The sequence below is a fragment of the Cibotium barometz genome, chromosome 3 (assembly GCF_041138505.1).
Source record: "Cibotium barometz isolate CiBa-2024 chromosome 3, ASM4113850v1, whole genome shotgun sequence".
Lineage (NCBI taxonomy): Eukaryota > Viridiplantae > Streptophyta > Polypodiopsida > Cyatheales > Cibotiaceae > Cibotium > Cibotium barometz.
Window position 1 is genome coordinate 73,583,474 of NC_141048.1, and position 12,660 is coordinate 73,596,133.

General features: G+C 45.5%; 1 protein-coding gene across 3 annotated transcripts in view; it reads right to left on the minus strand.

Moving 5' to 3' along the window:
- LOC147640508 (uncharacterized) overlaps window positions 1–12,660 on the minus strand; it is a 60,197-nt gene that overhangs the window by 27,944 nt on the left and 19,593 nt on the right. The gene's annotated exons all lie outside the window — the stretch shown is intronic.

Here is a 12,660-nt window from a genome sequence, read left to right on the forward strand (position 1 = left end):
GCGGCTGGAAACGGCTGGAAACGCGACTGCAACGGCTATAAACGGCGGGCGCAACGGCTGCAAACGGCTCCCTGCCATCCCCTCACAAAACCGTCCCCCACCACCGGCGTCCCCGTCGCCGTCCCCTGTGAGAAACGCCTCTTAGGGGACGTCCGTCCGTCCCCTGCCGTTCCCGTCGCCTGTCCATCCCGTTTCGGCGTCCCTCCGTTCCAAGCAGTCGTCCCTTCTGTCCCCTGTGACTAGGTGGTAAGTACTTCTCCCAAGAAGACTTTTGATCCGCCACATAACATTTCAAGAGATCTAACATCCGTTTTCCCATCCGCTTGAGGGTGATAAGCTGATGAGAAGCCCAGTTTGGTGCCCATAGCATCAAACAAGGCCCGCCAAAAGAGACTTGTAGTCTTGGGATCTCTATCTCCTACAATGGACTTCGACATTCCATGATGCTTGAACACCTCTGCAAGATATATTTTAGCCATATGCTTAGCTTTGATGACCTTCTTGATCGGCAAGAAGTGAGCTTGCTTGCTAAATCTGTCCACAATTGTCCAAATAGCATCATTACCTTGTTGGGTCCGTGGCAAGTTCATAATGAAATCCATTGTAATACTTTTCCATGGCTACGTGGGAATAGGCAATGGTTGAAGTAAACATGGTGCCTTTAGCCTATCAAATTTTCCATTTTGATAGATGATACATGCACGTACATGTGCCCTTATGTCCTTTCGCATACTTGACCAAAAGAAATATTATTGAATCATGTGTGTAGTAGGCATCATGTGTGTAGTAGGCATTATGCCTCTATGACCAACATATGGAGAAGCATGGCACTTATCCAAAACCTTTTGCCTCATGTCGGACACCACACATAGGCAATTATCTTTCATAAGATTAACTCTCTTTGATCACATATGAGACATGTGCGTGACCAACCATCAAACCAGCCCAAAGAGTGGCAAAATCAACATCCATATGATACAAATCATGCATGTCAGACAACTCTCCATGCGATGCAACCACGATAGCTGCTATATACGGCTTTCGTGACAATGCATCTACCACTACTTTCTTCTTTCCTGGGGTGTGCAAGATCTGCAAATGAAACATAGAGAGAAAATTGGCCATCCTCATCTGCTCTTCAATAATTTAGCTTGGGTAAGAAAATACCTCAAACTTTGGTGATGTGGCTCTGCATCATGCAACCTGTCACCAAACTGGGCGTGTTCCTATGGGAAAGGACTCTGGGATTCCAAAGTGTCCAAAATTGCACAAGTATTGAGAACAGGAGATTTTCTTACACATGCATGTGCATAAATCATGGATGCATGTGAATGCATTAGAGGATTTTTGCTAAGAGTGACGTGTTTCTGTGTCCAACCTACTTGGATGTGTAAAGGGATAGGTAGTATCGAGACCACCTAATCCTGTATGCTGCCTATTCCCATTGGAGTGCTCTTGTTTGTTGACTAAGTTATGGTACTTTACAGGGTGCATTTTTATAAAGGCCCATTTATAAGCTTTTGATTTCACATTCACTTAAATATAGGTGAGCATTATTATTTAGGCTGGGCAATACTTGTGTTTTGGACACTTCATTTGGCAATATAGACTCATGGAGAGTTGGAAATAAAAACAAGCTACCCAACATATTCAAAAGAAGAAACTTTCTATCTATACTAGGTCTTTCCAAAAGATTCAACCACCTGATATTTTTTATTTTAAAGACTGGTCGACCACGTCTTTTTCATGAGGATGAACACGTGTGGACTATGGGCCTCACCATAGCATCTATGGTCTTCACACTCTCCCACCAAGAGGCGTCATCCGCCCGTAACCTACACTCTCGATCGGTGTTTGTACGAGACTCTTACATGTCGACAAACTCGTCACTAAGGAAAAGCCCCCTCAAAGCACCACTACAATCCTTCAACCAGCCCAACATGAGGAAGTTGTTGGCAAACTGGATGTCGGAATATTTAAGGAGAGAAAGAGAGGACCTCTTGTTGAACTCATGCCGAAGTCGTTGCTGGTTGACGACAAAAGAGACCATGGTGTTGGCCGCCTCAATGAGCGGGCTAATCCATGGCAATTCCCCTATGTCCTTGAGGAGGTTGTTTAGGCAATGAGCCATACAAAAAGGCACCGACATGTCCATACATACCTCGGAGAATAGCTCCCGCCGCCCTATTCGAAGCTATCTATCCGCACAAAGCCCACTACATGCTCAGGGCCAATGATCTCCATGGTGATATCCCACTCGGCCGCAAGCACATCCGCGCTCTTTCCAGTGCTGGATGCATCATGAGATAAGATGAAGTACATCTCTCAGTGGGAATATGCAACCACGCCATGAATACTCCTCTTGCAGGTGTCGCTCCATCCATCAACAATGAGAGAGACTCCGTTCCTCTTCCATTGTCGCTTTGTGTTGTCTACCGCTTGCTCTACAATGCGCTTCTCCTTCTCGAGCAATGTAGTGCGCAAGCTCTCGGATGAGGGAGGCATATAGGTTGAGCCATACTCCCCAATCTTCCTAACCATGGCCTTAAAATATTCCGACCTATTCAAGCAAGCAATTTACTAATGAGAAGGGGACTAGTATGATGAAAACATGAATGATGAATCGGTGATCGCACTTACCTAGCTGCTTGAAAGGCAATGTGGTCATGGAAGAAGAAGCGAGCCACCGCAATATTCACCTCCTCCTTCAACTTGGGGTTCCAATTCTCTCGAAGTGTAGATTGTCGCCGTGGGCCGCGCAAGGGTTGAGAAGCCGTGGAGATGGCGAGTGACTGCATGATGGATGGAGCAACATTCCGACTCGATGGTAAAGGTGACGGTGTGCATGATGCCGATCGGCTCGATCCACCACAGGACTCCATCGTAGAGGCTTGTGTTCCTCTTTCCCATTTGAGATCCACGGCCACTCGTCGTGTCCTTGCCGCTTCGACCACCTCGTAGACATCAAGCTTGTCGAGAAGTTCCCGCCTCTTTTCGGCGTGACATTCCTGCAAAACCGCACCTCACGCCCACTCTCATGCAAGAGATGGGCTCGCACTTTGTCAGCGCCACCTGTTCGCCGGTACACGCAAAGCTTGCATGCCACTGGTCGAGAACCGCCTCCTTGAGCGGATGGGGTGTAGTTAACCTTCTCTCACCATGTCCATCTTGCCGTCCTTCTACAGGAAGCCCTGGCACGTGAGGAGGATGCCATGGTTGAGGATGGCTTGTCACTTGAAAGTTGATAGCTTGAGAGAGGGAGAGAGGGAGTGAGGCTTGAGTCTTGACTCTTGAGGCTTGAGTCTTGACTCTTGAGGCTTGACTCCTTGAGGCTTGAAAGTTGGAAAGAGGCTTGAGGGAGAGAGTGCTTGTGTGAGAGGCTGGAAGTTGGAAGAGGCTTGAGGAAGAGAGTGCTTGTGTGTGTGTGGCTTGAAGCTTGAGCAATGAGCAATGAGACTTGAACTTCCTTGACTCTAGAGGCTTGAAGGCTTAAAGGTGTGTGTGTGAGGAAGTGTGTGTGTGTGTGTGTGTGTGCTTGTTGTTATATAGATAGACCCTAGTCGGCTAACTATAGCCCCGACCATCCACGCTAGTCCGGACTCCCCTAAACCGCCTAACTCCCCCTAGCCTTACCCTTGTCCTGACACCTTAGGTCACTTACTCCCGGGCGGCCTAGTCGGAATTGGCTTAAAGTTAACTAATCTTTTTTGTAACACACTCTCCCATTTATGCAATAGAAGTGCAATGTTCTCTCTCCCTCTCTCTTGCTTAAGGTTAGGATTTGGGTGTGATTAGTACTAATCGCTCGTTCTCTTACTTCTTCTCTCTCTCTGGCTTGTGTGATTAGGCTATCACCGCGATCGGCTTCCGCCGGGATCACACCTGATCTTCATGAGAGCGATTGCACCACCCATAGGATTAGGAACCACCTCAATGTGACAAGGAGTGCACGAGGATCGCAACGACATGCGGCTAATAACACACAACGATGGAGCTCTTGAGCATAGCTCGAGCTCAGTGGATCGGCAACTTCCAACGACACATTAGGGTGAGCTTAACATCTTTAGCCCCATAACCTTGGTATCAGAGCATTCGGACTCAACCACTAAGCATAGTCCCAACAACAAAGTGCACAAATCCATTAGAAGAATGCAACCAAGGTAGAATATGGAGTGGTTTGCAACAAGCGAAGCTGGAGGAAAGCATTCTCTAAGGGTATGTACTCATAACCAGTACATCATTGGCTCTCAAATCAGTTCCAAAGACCTAGCAACATGCATGATCAGTTTCGAAAAGTGACCCCCCATTGTGTTGAGGGAAAGGGATAGCAGACATGGGGACAACAATAGAATAGTTGCTAAGTTCTTCAGCAAGACTTGAAAGTAGAGATCAAAAGTGGAAGGTGTTCAGAGAGAAGTGTCAAAAAGTTGAAGTAGAAGGTCAAAGTCAGTAGTCCAAGGAGGAAAAATGACTGAGTGTCCACCCCGTCATCAAGTTTAGCAAGAGGGATGTCACGTGCACGCCCGTGCCATGGCTAATCCTTAGCATGAACATCATAATCCTTGATTAGGACAACAGTTAGGACATCAGTTAGGGCATAGCATAAAGCATCATTACCATCATCATCATCATAGGCCTCATGAACGATTTTGGTGGCCAATCACAACAACCTCCATACAAGCAATCGACAACCATCTGGTACCCAAGCAGCAAGCGGCCATGCGCTTGCAAGTCAACAAGCAATGTGGGCAAGCATTGGAAGAAGCGCAGCAATTTAAAGGATATAATATGAATATTATTTGTCTAGAGCAGGCCGACAACAATAGCAATAGTTGGCCGACCAGCAACCTCAACATTACATAAGCATAATGTTGGGGTAAAGGCATTATGCCCACCCTTATAGTGTGTACTAGCCCATAAGTTTTATAGTACATAGTACACTTAGTACTTTTAATGTACTAAGTACACTATGTGTACTAGAGCAAATATACATGTGTGATAGGGGAGTCACACACTCATACTTTGTGAGTTGACTTATCCCCACATGTCTCTCTCTCTCTCTCTCTCTCTCTCACACAGGATATTGAGGAGATCCGCTAGTGTCCGATGCGGCACATATTATGAGATGGAGGTACCTCCATAGTGTACCTTCCAGTTCCAGTTTCATTTTTTAGGTGCCAGTAGTATCATCTTTATTTTTTCATTTTCTGGGTTTTTTTTTTTTTAATCCAGACATTGTATCAGATCCACCATGATGTAACTTTTGGTCTCATAGGTCATTATGGCCTTTTGAAGACGTTAATATAACATTTCATTTCATTTCATTTCTCTCTCTCCCTTCTTCTCTGTGTGTGTCTCCCACATGAAACCCTAACTTTCAGCTGAGCTTCTTTAGCTCATTCAACTGGTATCAGAGCTCTGGTTTTAGGGTTACATTTTTCTGGGTTTTTTATCTCAAGGGTGCAGGCGTTCAAGGTGACATTCAAGGCCTCGTTGGGCGCTGCAAGACAGTCGCAGCAGTGCATAGCACAAGGCGTTGGCCACGAGATGCAGCAAGGCGTTGGGCGTCAAACGCCTGGCCACAACAGGGAGTGGTTGTAGCGCTGGCCACTAGGCAGAGGCGGCGGCAACAAACAAGGCCTGGCCACCGCAAGGCATAGCACCGCATACACTAGGGCCTGGCCACAAGGCGTAACAAAAGGGCACGTTTACGTGTCCCCGTTGAGGTCCCGTCGCCCACTACCTTGCCTGCACCTGTGGCCGCTGTGCCCACCATCGCCAGCTGTGACTGTCGCTGCCTCCTGTGGCTCTTGCAGCAACCCACCTGTGCCCTGTTGCACTGACTGTAGAAGCCCGACCAGCAAGCCATCTAACGCCTCTGGACCCGACGTCTTCTGCACCAATACAGCATCCGCATCAGCACACGAGTCAGCATTACGACGCCCCCCCTTTTTTGCAACAGAAATCAGAAATTTGTACGAGGTATTTGCTTCAATTTTTTGGGATTTGCATGTCCATTATCATCAATTGAGCAGGTACAGGTCCTAATGGCTCAGATTTGAGCACAATTGGCAACAATTGCGTGACATTGGTCACATTCCAGGTCAATTGGCAAGAAATTGGGTGTTAACATTTGGGGCTGGGCTTTTGTGTCAATTGGATTGATTTGCATGCAGGCACTGGCATTTGATGCTTTGGGCAATGTGTTGATGCCTGTCAAGCACTCAATGTGCCATTAAATCAAGGGGCTTTTATGTATTGGATGTATATGTGGCCAACGGGAAGCATTGTGAAGTCTTTGGATGCCTTTCATGTACATTAATGTACCATTCATGATCAGAAATTGATCTTGAATCAAGGGGCTTTTCAAGATTTTGTGCTTGTTGAGCTTGGCAAAACAGCAGGGAAGACTTTTATGCCTTGAACCCTCAGAAATCCACTTGCAGTCAAGGGACTTTTGCCCAATTTCTGTCCGGGACTGTTGTATGCAGTGGTGGGGACTGTCAAGGTCTGATTTTCACTCATTTGGACAGCCAAGAGAGCATTTATTGCTACTGTACTTGCTGTTACAGATTTGGTACAACTTTGTACAAGTTTTGGCATGGCTATACATTGTTTTGAGTGAGGAAAAGGCTCATTTTCAGCTGCTGTACTTGCCGGTACAGATTTGGTACATCATTGGTGAGCACTTAGTACTGTTGTACACTATTTTGGAAGGGGAACAGAGCACATCTAAGGTGATGTTATATATCTGCAGCAACCAGATTTTGGTGATTTTATCACATTCAGTGGGAGGAGAGTTGCATTCGTGCTTCCGCAGTGGGAGATAAACTTTGGGAGAACAACTGTGAGCACTTTGTGTGCTTTAGTGCAGTGTTTGCACATCTTGCAGGGAGTCAGGCATTGACTGTGTCAAAGGTTGCATATTGCTATGGCAACCACTGGTGAGAGCTCTTCATTGCTTCACATCAAGACGCTTGAAGGCTCACATAATTATGACATTTGGCAAACCCAATGCTATAATGTGTTGCTCCAAAAGAAGCAGCACAAGCTCATCAAAGAAAGGGGTGTAATGTCCGCTTCTCTTACTGCTGAAGAATGGGAAGATATGGATGAGCTGGCAAGATCCACCATCATGTTGTCTGTGTCAGACTCTTTACTTTTCAGCATGCGTGAAGAGAAGACAGCTTGGGGAATGTGGCAAAGATTGCAGGACTTGTATGCCCAGCAAAGTGCCTCAAGCAAAGTGTATTGGTTGAAGAAACTCATAGGTCTTCAAATGAAGGAAGGGGCGTCTATGATAGCCCATCTAAATGAGTTTAATGGTGTTGTCAGCCAGGTCATCAATCAAAAGTTGGCAATGGACGATGAGTTCAAAGCCACTTTTCTCTTATGCACTTTGCCAGAGAGTTGGGACACATTCAGGACAGCCACTAGCAATTCAAATGCTATGCTGTCATATGCAGATGTGGAGGGTGCTCTCCTTCAAGAGGAGATGAACAGGAAGAACAACTCTGTTGGAAAGTCCAATGCAATGAATGCACGTGGGAGATCCCAGCAAAGGGATAAAAGCCAAGAACGGGGAAGGAGCAAGTCCCACTCCAAAAAGGACTTGGAATGCCATTATTGTGGCAAGAAGGGACATTTCAAAAAGCAATGCTACAAATGGAAGAATGATCAAAAGGAAAAGGGCAAAGGAAAAGACAAAGACAAAGATGAAGCCAAAGATGCAAAGCCAAAGGGCAAAAGTGGAGTCAAGATTGAAGAAGTTAATGTGTCACATGCAGGTGGCAGTGAGGATGAAGTCCTATTCATGTCTTCACTTGATGCCCATTCACTCCATGCAGGAGATAGTCATGGTATGCACTCATGGATCATTGATTCAGGTGCCTCCTTTCATGTCACAGAGGTTGCAGAGACTTGTTTGTCAGATATACTGCTGGCAATGAAGGAGTAGTTTATTTGGGTGACAACCATGCATGCAAGATTCTTGGCAGAGGTGATGTGAGGCTTGTGTTTTCAGATGGCTCACAGCTTATGCTCCATGATGTCAGGCATGTGCCTGAGATCAAGAAGAACCTGCTTTCTACTGGACAGCTTGATGATGCTGATTATGTTACCACATTTGGTCGTGGAAAGTGGAAGATTAGTAAGGGCTCACTGGTTGTTGCCAGAGGCTCTAAGGTGAACACTCTTTACTTCATGCATACTGGTGTTTGTCACCATGTTAATGTAAATGCAACCGAGCTGCCGGAAATCTCTATGTGGCACAGCCGGTTGGGACACATGAGTGTCAAAGGAATGGAGCAATTGTCTCGTTTTGGTTACTTGCCTTCTCTAAAGTTCTCAAGTTTTCAGTTTTGTGAGCATTGTATATATGGCAGGCAACTCCAGTGCCCCCACAAGAAAGCTCTTGGACAGAAAGATGCTCAGTTAGAGCTTGTGCATAGAGATGTATGTGAGATGCCTTAGCTTTCTTTGGGAGGGGCAAAATATTTTGTCTTTTATTGATGATGCCACACGCAAGGTGTGGGTTTATCCTCTTCGTTTGAAGAGCGATACATTCTCAGTGTTTGAGAAGTTTGTTGCTCTTGTTGAGAACCAAACTGGCAAAACACTGAAGGCTTTGCGTTCCGACAATGGTGGAGAGTATATGTCCAAACAGTTTCAGGACTTTGTGATGCTAAAGGCATCAAGAGGGAGCTCTCTACTCCTTATGATCCTCCACAAAACGGGACAGCAGAGAGGATGAACAGGACCATTCAGGAGAAGGTCTGTTCTATGTTGTCACATGCTGCGTTATCTCATGGTTTTTGGGCTGAAGCTGTTATGACAGCCGTTCATCTTATAAACAGGTCACCTAACACGAGGCTTGGTGGGAAAGTGCTAGAGGAAGTATGGACAGGGAAGCCTCCGTCCTACAAGCACTTGAGAGTGTTTGGTTGCGTTGCGTACGTGCACATACGCAGGGAAATGCGCACCAAACTTGATCCTAAGTCTCACAAATGCATATTCCTAGGATATGGTGACAGAGGTGAAATGGGGTATAGACTTTGGGATCCAGTGAATAGAAAGATTATACGCAGCAATGATGTCATTTTTGATAAAACATGCATTGTATAAGGAGCCTGCAAGGCAACAGGAGCCTGGCAGAGTCATCTTTGATGATGATGGACATCATGGACAACAACCAAGGGCTGTAAATCAGCCATCACAGCAACAAAACCAACCCTTAAATGGTGCTGAAAATGGTCCAAATGGACAGCCAGAGATGGCAGAAGATATCCCTATGGATATCCCAGAGTTAGAGGAGATACCGGGCATGATCTTTCAACCTTATGGCATGGAACAGGAGCCACCAATAGGTGATATGCAGGCTGGACAGCAACCTGCAAATGATGATCATTGGGTACGGAGGTCCACAAGACCCTCCAGACCCCCTGACAAATTTGTTCCAGGGGTTGACTACTTGATGCTCACTGACTGTGGGGAGCCCTCTTGTTATAAAGAGGCTTGACAGAGGGCAGACAAGGCTCTTTGGGAGCGTGCTATGAAGTCAGAGATGGATTCTCTGCACAAAAATGGAACATGGAAGTTGGTGCATTTGCCTACAGGCAAGAAGGTTTTGCCATGCAAGTGGGTTTACACGCTCAAAGTTGCACCTGATGCAAAGCCAAGATACAAAGCCAGGTTAGTGGCTAAGGGCTTCAAGCAGGAATATGGTGTGGACTTTAATGAGATCTTCTCTCCAGTGGTCAAAATGACCACACTTAGAGCTGTATTAGCTTTGGTTGCTCATGATGATCTGGATTTGATTCAGATTGATGTGAAGACTGCTTTTCTTCACGGTGATCTCCATGAGGAGATATATATGCAACAGCCAGAGGGTTATGCAGTGAATGAAAAGGAGAAGCTTGTATGCAAGCTGAAAAAGAGTCTTTATGGGCTCAAACACGCACCAAGGGAATGGTATCATAAATTTGATACATTCATGAAATCCCAGGATTTCAGGAGGAGTGACATAGATCACTGCTTATACACCAAGAAAGCTTTGGATGGCAGTCTATTAATTCTCATCTTGTATGTTGACGATATGTTGATTGCCGGGAAATCTCGTAAAGAGATGGATGCCTTGAAGAAGAGGCTGCATCAGACCTTTGATATGAAGGATTTGGGTGATGCAAATCACATTTTGGGTATGCGGATACTTCGGGACAGAAATCAGCATGTGTTGTATTTGTCTCAGAAGAAATACATTGGCAAAGTTTTGCAGAGGTTCAATATGGATGGAGGGAAGAAGACTAGTACTCCTTTGCCTCCATATGTGAAACTCAGTGCTATGGACAGCCCACAGTCGGATAGTGACAGGGCTGATATGGCCAAGATTCCGTATGCTTCAGCTTGTGGCAGTCTCATGTATGCCATGGTTGCTACCAGGCCGGACATTGCATTTGCAGTGGGAGTGGTTACTAGATACATGGCCAACCCTGGCAAGAAGCATTGGGAAGCAGTGAAAGGTGTCATGAGATACCTAAAGGGCACACAGGATATGTGCATCTTCTTTGGCAAACAGGATGCATTAGTGCATGGTTACACGGATTCGGATTATGTCGGTCATCCAGATAACCGGAAGTCTACTACCGGTTATGTGTTTACATTCACAAGAGGTGCTGTGTCATGGATATCTAGGATGCAGAAGTGCACTACAGAGGTCGAGTATATTGCAGCCACAGAGGCTTGCAAGGAGGCATTATGGCTATTTCGGTTAGTGATTGATTTGGGTTATACAGGGGATATTCCATTGTTGCATTGTGACAGTCAGAGTGCCATCCAGTTGGCAAAGAACCCTGTCTTTCATGCAAAGACAAAGCATGTGGATGTGAAGTATCACTTCATCAGAGAGGTGATAGAGAACAAGCTGATTCAGCTTGTCAAGATTCATACGGATGACAACCCGGCTGATCTGTTGACAAAGAGTTTGCCTCCAGAGCGGTTTGCTCATTGCAGACACTTGATGGGCATTGGATGAGGCCAGTTTCAGCCTTGATATGGCCTTGTATATTATCATGTACATGCTGATTTTTCTTTTCCTTCATTTAAGGGCACTTTGCCTTTAAGTGGGAGGTTGTTGGGGTAAAGGCATTATGCCCACCCTTATAGTGTGTACTAGCCCATAAGTTTTATAGTACATAGTACACTTAGTACTTTTAATGTACTAAGTGCACTATGTGTACTAGAGCAAATATACATGTGTGATAGGGGAGTCACACACTCATACTTTGTGAGTTGACTTATCCCCACATGTCTCTCTCTCTCTCTCTCTCTCTCTCTCTCTCTCTCCCTTCTTCTCTGTGTGTGTCTCCCACATGAAACCCTAACTTTCAGCTGAGCTTCTTTAGCTCATTCACATAAGCCAATCATTGGCATCAGTCAGTCAACATAATTAATTCATTTCATCATTTTGAAGTAGAAGTCATCATCAAGCATGTAGAGGTCACCCCTAGGGACTGACCAAGGGCCTAACCATGTACAACCATTCAGTAACCTTTTTGTACCATATTAAATACAAGAAAATCTAACACCAACTATCTCTCTCCTCTTTCTTAATCATGTTTAATCAGCATCTTGTTCTTCATCAGGCTTAGGGTTGTGGATGAGTATAGCAAGGCTTTCGCGCAAGCAACAACCACCACCCAAATAGCATCATGCCCTCTGTCCATGGAAAACCCACAATGAGGTCCATGAAATTACTCTCCCATTAACCTCCTAGGAACTCTAGAGGATGTAACATACCTCTAGCCCTAAGGCGTTCAACCTTATTCACTTGACATTGACAACACTTTAGCCCATAGTCATGAACATATATATGCCTTCACCTTAGGCCAATAAAACGTCCGTTTTACTAAATCATAGATTTGTTCTACCCCTAGATATCCCCTTGTTGTAGGAGCATCGTGACATTCACACAGGATCCTTTTTGTAATCTCAACGTTATCCAATACACAACTTCTCATTCTAAAACACTAATCCTGCCACACTCACGGATGGCATGACTTTTGAGTCTCGATCTAAATCTTTGGAGCTCCTTGCCTGGACCTACTGCCAATATCGACCAAAATGATTGTCAATCTCACATAGTCCTCTCAAAGTGTCATAAAGGTCAACCCTAATCCCGATGAAGCTCAAAGAGGTCATCTCCCCGATTCTACTCAAGGCATCCATCACTCGGCATCTGTCACTGGATTCAAGCTACCCTTCCGATATTTTATTTCCATATCAGAGTCTTTCATCAAGTCAACCCACCGTGCCTTCCTCCCCCTCAACTCAAGTCTATCACATATGTACTTAATCGACTCATGGTTGGTCCGCACAACAAACTTGGTTCCTTAAAGATAATGTTGCCAAGTTTTCAAAGCATGTATAACCACATTCAGCTCTTTCTCTCGAGTGTAGCATCTGACCCACGGATCGTCAAGCTTCTTGCTTTCAAATGCCATAGGTTGGCCATCTTGGAACAATTGTCTCAGCCACAAATGGTCTGCTAGGATCCAGCAAGGCCAATACAGGTGCTTCCTTCACCTTAAGCTTGAGAGCTCGAAAAGCCTCATCAAGCTTCTTGTTCCAAGAAAGGCTGATGGACTTACCTCCTCTTTTCTAAAG